Source organism: Ptychodera flava, chromosome 14, assembly GCF_041260155.1.
Source record: "Ptychodera flava strain L36383 chromosome 14, AS_Pfla_20210202, whole genome shotgun sequence".
Lineage (NCBI taxonomy): Eukaryota > Metazoa > Hemichordata > Enteropneusta > Ptychoderidae > Ptychodera > Ptychodera flava.
In genome coordinates, this window is record NC_091941.1 from 30,152,235 (window position 1) to 30,165,303 (window position 13,069).

A 13,069-nucleotide genomic window follows, 5' to 3' on the forward strand; every position below is an offset into this window, starting at 1 on the left:
ACATGTGACATAAGAAGATTTACAGGAAGATTTATAATAGTAGAGGTATAATTGCTCACTCATGATAATTTTGATATTTATAGTGTGGTGAGTGTCAACTGCACCTGCTTGCCACTAATTATGCTGAAGTGCTTTCAGCTTTCTAAACAGTCTGGATATCTTATCTATGAATAGCCTGAACTGAAATTCACTTTTTCACGGTAACAATGTTGACAATATACATACAGGCTGTGTTAACTAGATGAATACAGACATTTTGACATTCTTTAGCCAACAGAGTAAGTGATAAACAGAACAAAATTTCCAGAAAAATTGAAATCTTGGAGCTGCATACTCTCGAATATCATTTGGCTTGAAACAGGTTTCTAATATTTTGTCACTCAAAAAATCCCTTTGGCTCAAAGTTGGTAGTCAGCGAAGATTGTTTGACCACAAACAGGAAAAACTGAACCAAAATACAAATATGCAAAATCACTGCAATTTGACAAACCTGACATGTCACCCCTAGCAACCTGCACATCAAATTTCAAACTTGTGCAACAAACTCTTTTTAGAGATTTTTTGACCAAAAATGGGAATTGTCCCGAACTTACAAAGTCCGCAATTGTTCGAACAAACTCTGGTTACCTCTAGCAAACCACATACCAAATTTCAGACCAATAGGACAAACGATTTCAGAGTCAAAGATTTTTTGAGAAAAAAACCAACAAAATTGCTGGAAAATACAAATATGCAAAATTTGAACTTCAGTTTTCCCTAAGAACCTGCAACTGAACTTGCAGTTCCTGAAAAGAAGATGAATGTTGATGGAACACAGAGGATGGAGGACAGAAGACAATCCACTTATCTGAATAAAGCTCTGTGTCATTGACAGCAAGCTAAAATCTCACTTATGAAGCAGTCTGTAAGAAGTGTTGTGCTTCAGGAGCAAAATTAGTGTGAAAGGAAGATATTGTATAGCACTGATTCTCACTACATGAAAGATGAAACACACATGCAAAGAAAATATCTGTAAAGGCATTTTTCCATCAAAAGTCACAATACTCAACATTGTCAAACTCTAAGGTGATGTTGAACTTGTTCACCCATAATGCAACTAACATTATGTAACTTGACAACCCCTGAAAAAGAACTCACGAAAGATGATACAGTTCAAATTGGTAAATAGGTGCTTTAATTGAAATATATAGAGACCTCTTGCATGTGATAAAAAGAAATATGTTTGAATGAAATCTTATTTGAAATTCTCAATGTTTGTGCTTGCAATTCAGTGAGAAGACTCAAAATCACCAACAAAGTATTGCTGTTTTTCTGTATTGCCCTTTGCATGATAAAAAATTAAACAGATAGCAGGCCATCACATTGACAGTCAGATCTTATCACATTTGAAGACAATTACTGGACATACGCGGGTCATGGTGCACTTTCCTCAGTTCACACATGCCAAAGTAATAGCTCCAGACATGAAAATAATAATGGCTGGCAAATTTTGATAATATCAGAAAGAAAGTAACATTGCATATATGTATGCCTTAATACATTGTCCTTGTGTCTAGGGATTAAAAAGCTATTTAAGTTTGTCAGAATTACATCATCCATCAATTTTACTCCTTTATACATGTATGTATCATTTATATGAAGACGCAATCCACATGGAGGTTGGACTAATCATACCAGTGTGATAATTAATATGATCCTGCATTTGCATTGCCTTGGAGTAGTCCATAGTGATAGTGAAACTGTAGTCTCTTGTAAATGTTTGCTTTCCTAATGCTATGGCTCAGCTTTTAACATGCCATTTCAGTTATTTCCAGTCCCTGTTGTACAAAACTTTTCCATGCACAAGGTATTTTTCAGCTTCAGACTTTGTTACTGTGACAAAAAGTGCCTGTCAATGGCTTCTTCCTCAGCCTCAGTCGGTGGTACTTTTCATCCATGAATGTAGCATGCTTCCTTCCTATGGAAAGGTAAGAAATGAGAAATTGAACAATTTAAAAATTAGAGACATGAGGACACTGAACTTTGATCATTGTTTGAAACTCTTTTCATGTTCAGGATGTCAGTTTGTTTAATCCTCTTTCTCCCAAGTGGTATTTATTTCTATGGTTTGTCTATGGAGCCTGTTAGAAAGAGGATTATATGGAGTCAAGATACTGCCAGGCATCAAAATTAGTGTTGTTCAATGATAGCCTACACTTGAGTATAACCCCTCACATTGTCTAATATTCACCCATGATAATTCCTTCCAAAGCCCTCCAAAAAGTAAAATCCATGGCAAAGTCTTCCAAAGGAACCGATTTTAAAGATCCCATTCAAAGCAAACAGAAATACCTTGTTAAAGCAAAGCAGTCTGTGGTACTGTCTCAGATTTTAAAGCAGGGGGTTGAATGGAGGGAAATCACTTGCTTAACTGACATAGTTTCTATGGAATTTAACTTGAATAATGCAATACAGTATAGATAAAAGCTACATTTAGCATCCACTACATCCTGACTAAAAGGCCACTTTGAGACTGGTTTGATTAGCTGTAATACATAAACTACACATTTGTATAGACATCACAAAAACACACATCATTAGACAGTCCTAATTTAAGTTTAATTAAAGGGACAGAACACCTGTTACTTTTCTGATTAAAAAAAAAATGTTTTTGTACCAACTAAACTATCTTTTCTTCTCCCTTGAAATGTCAAGTTTTCACCTAATCAAAATGCACTGTAAATTTTGGTGTGGACTAAAATTAATTTGCTAACAATCACAATTTCATATATGCTGTCTTCACAAGTTAAACACTGGACATGCAACATGCTTTTCTCAATAGAAAAAGACAGTGCAGTTGGTACAATTGAGAACAAAATTAATAATAAAATCATCAAAACTTACAGCTACTGTTCTGAGGGAACAAACAGAGTGTCTGACATTTGTTCTGAATAGATAGGTTGCAGTCAACTCAGATTGTATAGTTTGTTTTGAAAAATTGTCAATATAAAAAAGGTTTCACTGAATTTCCCTGGATACCACAGTATCTGGTTTTGATGATATGAATATATGCAACCTATTTATACACATATCTAATGGAACCCGGATGTGACAGGATCAGACTCAGAGATGGTGGAGATCTTTTCACAAAAGCAGTTTATACCTCACTTAAAAGGGAAGAAAGGACAGGATAAAGGTCAAGAAGAGGTATTACTGCAGAAAACTTGGGAAGGAGAATAAAATTCCACAGTTTAATATCATCATTACTTCACGTCAGTGCCACTTCCAAGCTGCCATGAGTGAGAGGAACAAAGAAACCCTATCAATGATAATTCATCCCTCTAGTGTGCATAAATGAGGTCTATATATAGAAACATACTGACTGGCTGTAGGCCCTGATGACTGAAAGTTACTAAAATAATTTCCCCTTAATTTAAGAATTAAAGGAAATTATTTAATTTCAGGTAACTCACAACTTAACAGGCAAGCACATGTACATGTACTGTGTTGTCCTTACAACCACTCAGTACACTGGCAAGGCGTCAGTATAATATTAACAATTCACTGACCAGTTTTATATGGCTTCTCTTTCTCATTTCCAGAAGAACATGGTGCTTTCTTTTCCTTTGCATCTTTTCCCTTGAAGCTAAGCAAAAAAAGCATACATCATGTATAAATCATTTAGCAAAACTAAATATTTTTACCTGCAGTCATGTAACTGAATATCCATCTTAGAAATGCAGAATGTCTGTATTTGACATTGCAGAAGAAGAGATAACTTATGAGCACTACTCAATCATGATTTGGGAATACCTGCCAGACAGTATCACTTTCCCACCTGCACAGTCAGTAAAAAGCAGTATTGAGCCAAAACTATATGTATTTTCAACCACTTGGCTTTATATGTTGTAACAGCTTTAGTCTAAAAATCATGTGTACAGTATCTCTGTCTTCAGGGACCTTCAAATCTTCAAGTCTATGTTAAAATGCAACGTATGGGACATGTTTTGCTTCACAAGTTTTACTACCTTTTATGTAAAAAAACAATTAACAAAGAGAATATTCCCAAATCATGATAGTGGAGAAAGAAGGCTAAAAATGAGAAGCTTTTAAAAACAAGGTAACTTTCATTCTTATATTTTCAAATGACTTTGAATGGGAGACGTGATCTATTTACAATGCCAAATTTCCTTCAGTTAAAACACTCTAGACTGTAATGAAGCCTGATCTTCCAGTCCATCAATTTCATGTTCTGTGAGCACCATGCCCCCAAGAAATTTGCTAGATGCAAGAACAAGAGCATGTGCAGCATTCTGAGACAGTTGATGAATCCCAAGGCACCAGGAAAAAGTTTATTTACAAAACATTCACAGGCTATCATGTTTGCAATTTTCTTGGCAATTGATAGTTTTAGCTACATGAATATGGCACAGCCCCTGATATTTTAGGAGGGAGGTTGATGCAGTTGGTCTATATTAATAAGTTCGATGATGAGCAACCAACTCCACTTTTGGCCTAAAAGATTGAAAAACAAACAAAGTGATACTTTTGAATGGAATGTATGTACAGCATACATGTAGTTCATCATGTGAGTGTTTGATGTTGATGACATCTTGTTTATCTTTTTTTGAAGTGATCGGATTGGTTGCTATGCAAATGAGCCATTGGTAATTTGAGTCCACAACTGCAGAAGTGCCTTTGCTCAACTACGACAAAACAAGGAAGTAACAACAACAAATGCATAAAATGGCCTTATTTATTCCTATTTGTACACTCATACTGTTGTGAAGTATTTGTACCATGATAACATGACTTCCAGATGCATGATACTATCTGAGTCTATCTGGCATATATCTATACTGCATTAGGAAAATTATTCAGAACTTACAATATCACTTTTATGATCAACATCCTTGGGACAGAAATTCATGACAGCGACCTCAGGACTGGGATCCATGGTAGTGTCCTAGGACAGGTATCCATGACAACATCTTCACCCAACTCCTACCGCTTTAAAAGAACAAATCACATACACACCGCAGTGAGTTCAAAATGAAAGCTAATGACTCGGAGTCTTGATCACCACTTCTACAACCTTGGCACTTTTCCCCCATGATTCAAAATAAATCAAATTGATGAAGCCCTACACTGCAACTTCTGTGACTAATTTTACCCATTTTTGTAAAAAATCATGTGAGTTATAAATGGCGAAAATGGCTTTCCCATATTATAGCAACCCAGAAGCTAGCACACATGTGAAAATCAGCCTTGGTAAACTTCCCCTTTAAATAGCACAGACTGCAATTTTTAAAATTTCATCAAACTTACAGTAACTGGACGCTGGACCCCATTAAAAGAGTATAAAATTGTATTTTATAATCAGAGTTCTCCACAGGGCCATTAAATGTGGCAGCTAGCTGAGTGTTGGAATTACCCACTTACAAAACATGTAACAAAATAAGGCCACTTTTGAATGTGACTTTTCTTTCAACTCTGTATTTTTGAGGTAGTTTTTGAAGGATTAAAACGTTCGGTATGTATCATTATCAATACTCTTACAAAGTGTTTCAATTTCAAAGAAAATTTTTTTCTAGAAAACTGACCGGCTTCATGCTACATGTAACTTCACTTGATACACAGGTTCCATGTAGTTACAAAGTTGTTATTCTCAATTGCTTTTTGAGAGTCTATTCATCATGTGATCATCATAACTACTGAGTAGAGTGACATATTTAGGAAAGTTGTGACAGGTACTCAAATTTTAGGCAAATAGTATGCTAATGTTATGCTAAAATATGGAAATGAGGCAGCACAATTTTTCAATCCAATCGTGGAGACCATTGATGTTGCGATTTACAAGTTGGATTTATTATATTAATATGTAAACAGAATTGCTATTCCCCAATATGTCAGAGAATTTGTCGTCTTGATGTTAAGAAATGGACGGTTTCATTTGAATTGTGAATACAGACTTGGGGGGGCAGAATTTGAGAAAAAAGGGATGGGAGTGTCTCCTTTGGCAATCTCATGCATACCAATTAACCCCCCGACCCACCTGCTCATAATTACTGAAGTCTCCCTCAGTTGAGTTTGGTACAAGAAACATAGCTTTTGATTGTTATTGGGAATTAAAACATACCATGAGCGTTAACACACTGAAATCTTGAAAATATTTTACTGCTGAAATCACTGATGTGTTCAAAACGTCAAAACAAAGGCCCAGCCGCCAGCGCGTCTTACCGCAAGATATTCCCAGCTGTCACTCAACTTGTCAAGTGAGAACATCGACCCGCCAAACTCAAAAGATCGTGGCGCGAAATAGAAAAGTTCTACCCGCCAGAGCAAATCTGTTAAACCACGCCTCCAATTTTGACCTCAAATTTCACGATCAACAACTTTCTCAGACGTTGTTCAGACATCGTGGTCCTGTCGACTGGCGCGGCCGGCGGACATTCTGTCGTTCATCTTTGGAAAATTGAAAAAATTGTGAGATGATAAACAGGATTTACCCGAACAGAACATCGACACGCCGCGGGAGAAACAACTAGAAGCATGGCTCGTAATCATGGACTGTAGGACTTTGTGAAACAAGTCATTGACAATGACATAGTCCCCACTTGTAATAGGAGTATTAGTCTTGATGGGGCAGGGAAATGAGGTCATTAAGAAGTATCACTGGAGTGTATATGTTCAGATCTATGGACACATAGGTCTATGTCATTGTTCCCAATTTGAAACAAGAGGCATGTCTAAGTTATGGTTCTAAATCTGGAAAAAAGATAAGACCTTAAGCTGTATTGGCCAGCCAAGAAATACATATGTGCATAATAAATGAGGTACAAGATGTGATATCTTAAGGTCTATTATCCTATCAAAATTGAAGCGTAAAGAACTTGTGGTTACTGAGTTATGCATATATATGCATATTCAAGGTCAAAGGTCATCAAGGTCACGTGACATTTTGAAAAAAAACATTGTATTGCTAATTAATCCATATATGCCAAAATTCAGACCTCTAGCTCTATTGGCTTGCCCACAATTATATATGGGCATAATTAACAAGGTAAAGCATATGTTGTCATAAGGTCTCCCATCCTACTAAATATAAAGGACATAGCACTTGTGGTTACTTATTTATTGACATAATCGTGTACTTTAGGTAAAAGGTTATCGAGGTCACATGACATTTTGTCAAAAAATTTCTATCCTATAGTCTATCCCTATATACTAAAAATCATACATTTACCTCTATTGGCTTGTTCAAAATTAGATATGCCCATAATTAATTAGGAACAATATGTGCCGTCATAAGGTGTCCCATCATACCAAATATGAAGGGTGTAGCACTTGTGGTTACTGAGTTATGGACAAATATGTATATTTGAGGTCAAAGGTCACCGAGGTCACATTACATTTTGTCAAAAAAATTGTATTGCTAAGTTATCCCTATATACCAAAAATCAGACCTCTAGCTCTATTGGCTCGCTCAAAATTAGATATGTGCATAATTAATTAGGAACAATATGTGCCGTCATAAGGTGTCCCATCATACCAAATATGAAGGGTGTGGCACTTGTGGTTACTGAGTTATGGACAAATATGTATATTTGAGGTCAAAGGTCACCGAGGTCACATTACATTTTGTCAAAAAAATTGTATTGCTAAGTTATCCCTATATACCAAAAATCAGACCTCTAGCTCTATTGGCTCGCTCAAAATTAGATATGCGCATAATTAATGAGGTACAATATGTGGCGTCATAAGGTGTCCCATCATACCAAATATGCAGGGTGTAGCACTTGTGGTTACTGAGTTATGGACAAATATGTATATTTGAGGTCAAAGGTCACCGAGGTCACATGAAATTTTGTCAAAAAAATTGTATTGCTAAGTTATCCCTACGTACCAAAAATCAGACCTCTAGCTCTATTGGCTCGCTCAAAATTAGATATGCCCATAATTAATTGGAACAATATGTGCCGTCATAAGGTGTCCCATCATACCAAATATGAAGGGTGTAGCACTTGTGGTTACTGAGTTATGGACAAATATGTATATTTGAGGTCAAAGGTCACCGAGGTCACATTACATTTTGTCAAAAAAATTGTATTGCTAAGTTATCCCTATATACCAAAAATCAGACCTCTAGCTCTATTGGCTCGCTCAAAATTAGATATGTGCATAATTAATTAGGAACAATATGTGCCGTCATAAGGTGTCCCATCATACCAAATATGAAGGGTGTGGCACTTGTGGTTACTGAGTTATGGACAAATATGTATATTTGAGGTCAAAGGTCACCGAGGTCACATGACATTTTGTCAAAAAAATTGTATTGCTAAGTTATCCCTATATACCAAAAATCAGACCTCTAGCTCTATTGGCTCGCTCAAAATTAGATATGCGCATAATTAATGAGGTACAATATGTGGCGTCATAAGGTGTCCCATCATACCAAATATGCAGGGTGTAGCACTTGTGGTTACTGAGTTATGGACAAATATGTATATTTGAGGTCAAAGGTCACCGAGGTCACATGAAATTTTGTCAAAAAAATTGTATTGCTAAGTTATCCCTACGTACCAAAAATCAGACCTCTAGCTCTATTGGCTCGCTCAAAATTAGATATGCCCATAATTAATTGGAACAATATGTGCCGTCATAAGGTGTCCCATCATACCAAATATGAAGGGTGTGGCACTTGTGGTTACTGAGTTATGGACAAATATGTATATTTGAGGTCAAAGGTCACCAAGGTCACATGACATTTTGTCAAAGTGTCTGAGATATCTGCGTGAACAGATGGACTCACATGGATGGACTCACGGACTGACATGACCCAATCTATGAGCCCCCTGGACTTTATCTGTGGGGATTAAAAACTGTGTTGACCGCTGCATCCTTTTTGCAATATGAATACGATGAGAAACTAAATTTTTATTTTTTCTTGGCCTTTTACATGGGAGTCTATGGACTGCCTTATACATGGGAGTCTATGGACTGCCTTATACATGGGAGTCTATGGACTTCCTTATACATGGGAGTCTATGGACTGCATTATACATGGGAGTCTATGGACTGCCTTATACACGGGAGTCTATGGACTGCCTTATACATGGGAGTCTATGGACTGCCTTATACATGGGAGTCTATGGACACTGCCTTATACATGGGAGTCTATGGAGGTGAAAACTAAAAAGTCCTCTAACACGGCCAAATTTGATCGCGTTGTGAAACAAATCGACGTCCATCTGTATGAGGTAGGGTACTATCCTTGTACCAAGTTTGAACAAAATCGCTCCAGGCGTCTCTGAGATATCTGCGTGAACGGACGGACGCACGGACGCACGGACGGACGCACGGACATGACCAAACCTATAAGTCCCTACGGACGGTGTCCGTGGGGACTAATATGCAAGAACTGGAAATCAAAGAACTGGATTTTGTTTGAGTGTTGTTCAGAAAAAAATTCACATATTCATCAGAGTTAGCAATATTCTCATCGGTGAATTTCTCATAGGCTACTGGCGTCAGTTTTTTAAAAGTCCATTCCCAAACTGACCATCAGCTTCTCACACATCCTGCGACGGCACTGGTTGAGACATCTTCTGCACTATTGCCATATTCGTCATTTTCTTTTGCTTTGTTTTTCTTTGAGAGATATCTAACACTTGACACGATACAAAGCGTTGCCATTAATTTCGTAACCCACGATCGCTGAAACGGAACTTTTCGCCACCTCTCTGCATGACGAGAAAATCGCCAGTAACTTTATCCCCACCACGCAGTAAGATTTCCATTACAATCCTGCAACTTGGGCAAGATTGCCTTTCCATTCCTGTATCTCAGTTTGAGCCATTAGGGTGTCATAGGACGAAGGTAAATTAACCAGCAGAGAATTGGTTCAAGTCGGTGAATTTTCGAAAAATAAAATGATCTGTAAAAGTTCATCGTGTAAAATTTGGCAGCCCAGGTCAGGTTTACGTAGCGATCAAACGCGTTTTTATTTAGTCTGTGCAGCCACAGTGAGTGCCGGGTGAAACTTCCCTGTATCGCGTTCACCCCACTCAATGCGTTCATAATCATATCCTACTCACACGTTTCACTTGAAAACAGAACACAAATCATTGAATTCCAAGCCGATCACCCAACTCACACGATCACAAATCATGAACTTGAACCAAGTCTAGTAAACCAGTAAGCAAATCAAGAGAAAAGCTGTGCACAAACACGCTTCAAACACAGCGTAAGTGTGCGGTGGTCGGCGTTTGGAAAGTGGGCGTGGTTTTATGTTTTTGGTCTGGGCAGTCAAACTTTTCTGTTTCGCGCGTCGATGTTTTGAATGTGGCGGGTTCATGTTTTCGGTTGACATGTCTTTCTGACAGCCGGAAAAAGTTGCGGTCAGACGTGCTGGCGGCAGTGTCTTTGTTTTTACGTTTTGAACACATTAGTGATTTCAACAGTAATAGCCCTACGTACAATGCTGTGTGTTCCCAGAGTTATATGGGGAGGCCGTATGAGGCCGGGAACACACACGGCTAGCTAAGGACACCGGCCGGTAACCACAGAGGTCTGCCAGTTGCGAGCTCGGCCAGTGCCCGCGCCGTGGTGTGAGAGGTCTACCACTTACATTGCGTACAATACATTTTCTCTTCACAGTCAACAGATGCTTTTATACGCATGCCAATTAGTTTTTTTATGTTATTTTGTTGAACATTCAGTAAGCAACGAGAACGTCTGACGTTCAACTCTGAAATACATGGTCGCCCTTTCAGCAGATCGCGGGCAGTACGATCGAGAGGTATAAATTAGCAGTAACAATGACTTAATCATTGATCGTTGGATGAATAACGTTTTATGCTATGGTTTGACGGTATATAGTAAATCGTAGGTTCAAAGGTATTTTAATGGAAAGCAAAATACGATGTACCACATTCCGGCCGATGTCATCGTGTAGTTAGCGTTAAAGCGAGATAATCCATGGCGGAAGGAAGTTTGCAAACATCGCGCCCATGAATGACATTGTCTTTGCTTAGCGAGACCTAGAAAATAGAAGAATATACTGTAGTCTCATCATATAATCATAATCCTACTGGCCCAGCTCGCAACTGACTGACCTCTTTTTATTCGGCCCAGCCTGGCCCTGCATCAGAATTACACGGCGGCCGTGGTATGCATAACCGCGGCGGCTATGTGTAATGAACCACACGTAACTGTGCCCTGAATACCGTGCTGTGTGTTCCCGGCGTTATAGGGCGTCCCACCGCACACAATGTATCTGTCGAGCCATTCGGGTGCGTTCCCGACGTTACAAGGTTCCACTAAAGTCTTTCAAAGTGCTATGAGCATCGAAAAATCTGAGGACGTACTTTCGAGATGATCATTCATACCGAAGGGGTCGAAACGGTCAGGGGTCGAGCGTCACTGGGTCGAGTGACTCGTAGAAGCCACTGCAGCTCACAAGTTACCCGCGACAAAAATCGGTATAGGAATACAAAGCAGTGGGCACTTACCACTATCTTTCTTTAACTTGAACAAAAACCGGGAACGTAGTTAGTGTTCGGTAGATGTGCTGTACCACGACCCTCCACGACCCACAGGCGTACGGAATGTTTCCTAGATTGTCGTCGGATGGGAAGTGACTGACACTGTACTGTGAGGCCGAAGGCCGAACCTCGGTACTGTATAAGAATACAAGGTATGTCACGGAAAAATCGACCGGTGGCCCGAAACAAACGAAATAAAGCATCTACCTCAAAAAAATTACATCGACCGGTCGGAAATACCTTCAAACTTTCAAATCTTTACTCTGGTTACAGAATTCTTTCAAATCTGCCAGTTATGGGCGATAATTGACTGTCCAGCGAATACTCGCACTTGCATTGCCACTCCGCCATTTTGAATAGCTGTTTTACTCCCGCAAGCCTTTGCGAGTGGACGAGTGACACCTTGACCCCACAACCGCTAAATTCAACTGTTAACCGTTAGGTAAATTTCATACTGTCAGTGAATACAACTTCAGCTATCAGGCAACAAGGCAATCAACGCAAACCATGGGAAAGTTTATGCTTGTGAATCCCGCCATCTGACATTTGTAAACAAACTCTTCACGGGGTCACTCGTCCACTCGCAAAGGCTTTTGGGAGTAAAACAGCTATTCAAAATGGCGGAGTGGCAATGCAAGTGCGAGTATTCACCGGGCAGTCAATTATCGCCCATAACTGGCAGATTTGAAAGAATTCTGTAACCAGAGTAAAGATTTGAAAGTTTGAAGGTATTTGCGACCGGTCGATGTAATTTTTTTGAGGTAGATGCTTTATTTCGTTTGTTTCGGGCCACCGGTCGATTTTTCCGTGACATACCTTGATTCTTATACAGTACCGAGGTTAGGCCTTCGCAGTGTCAGTCACTTCCCATCCGACGACGATCTAGGAAACATTCCGTACGCCTGTGCCACGACCGTTGCTGTACAGTCGGTCCCGCTGGCTGAAGCTGTTCGCACTAGTAACGCACACACGGCAGACATAACCATCCGAGTTCAGAATATAGTGCGTGCCGTGTTGGGCTTAATTGACACGTTAAGGTTGACAGTTTGGTGTAATTGTTTGAAATTAAGCAAGTACTATACTTTTAAACAATTGCCAAGTAGATAAAAATAGATGAAACTTTGAAATTATGATCCGCTACCTCCGCTACCCTTCGCTACCCAAAATCTCATTTGCATATCGTGCCTCATATCGTGCAATAATTGGTTTCCTGTAAAAATGATATACTTGCCTGATCAAGCAGGAGAAACATCTACTCTCCATTCTATAGTGTATTATTCCGGAGAATCTTTAAAAAAGCTAATTCTAAAAAAATATGCAAAACATTGGACTGCCTCGATAACAAACCCATCTTTTATTGCACTAAAATAATTTGTCATACTCAAAAAAACCTGAGCAATAGAGATTTTTCGTATCTTTCAACCAATCGTAAATTTATTCTCTACTTTATTTTTTTTTACTTGCCTTGCTTATTTTACTCTGTCCCAGTTTGACACAAGTTTTTGCAATCTCTTGATAAACACAATATTGCAGGAACAAAGTGT

At 38.7% G+C, this 13,069-nt stretch overlaps 1 long non-coding RNA gene across 2 annotated transcripts; it reads right to left on the reverse strand.

Moving 5' to 3' along the window:
* Positions 1-1,151: 1,151 nt before the first annotated feature.
* LOC139150117 (uncharacterized) lies at positions 1,152-11,595 on the reverse strand. Of its 2 annotated transcripts, none has more exons than XR_011556195.1 (4): positions 11,493-11,595; positions 4,868-4,989; positions 3,549-3,625; positions 1,152-1,957 (listed from the first exon to the last, which is right to left on the reverse strand). It is a non-coding gene; the product is annotated as an uncharacterized lncRNA (long non-coding RNA). The 2 variants fall into 2 exon arrangements; XR_011556196.1 differs by having other exon boundaries at positions 4,868-4,983; positions 11,493-11,568.
* Positions 11,596-13,069: the final 1,474 nt, after the last annotated feature.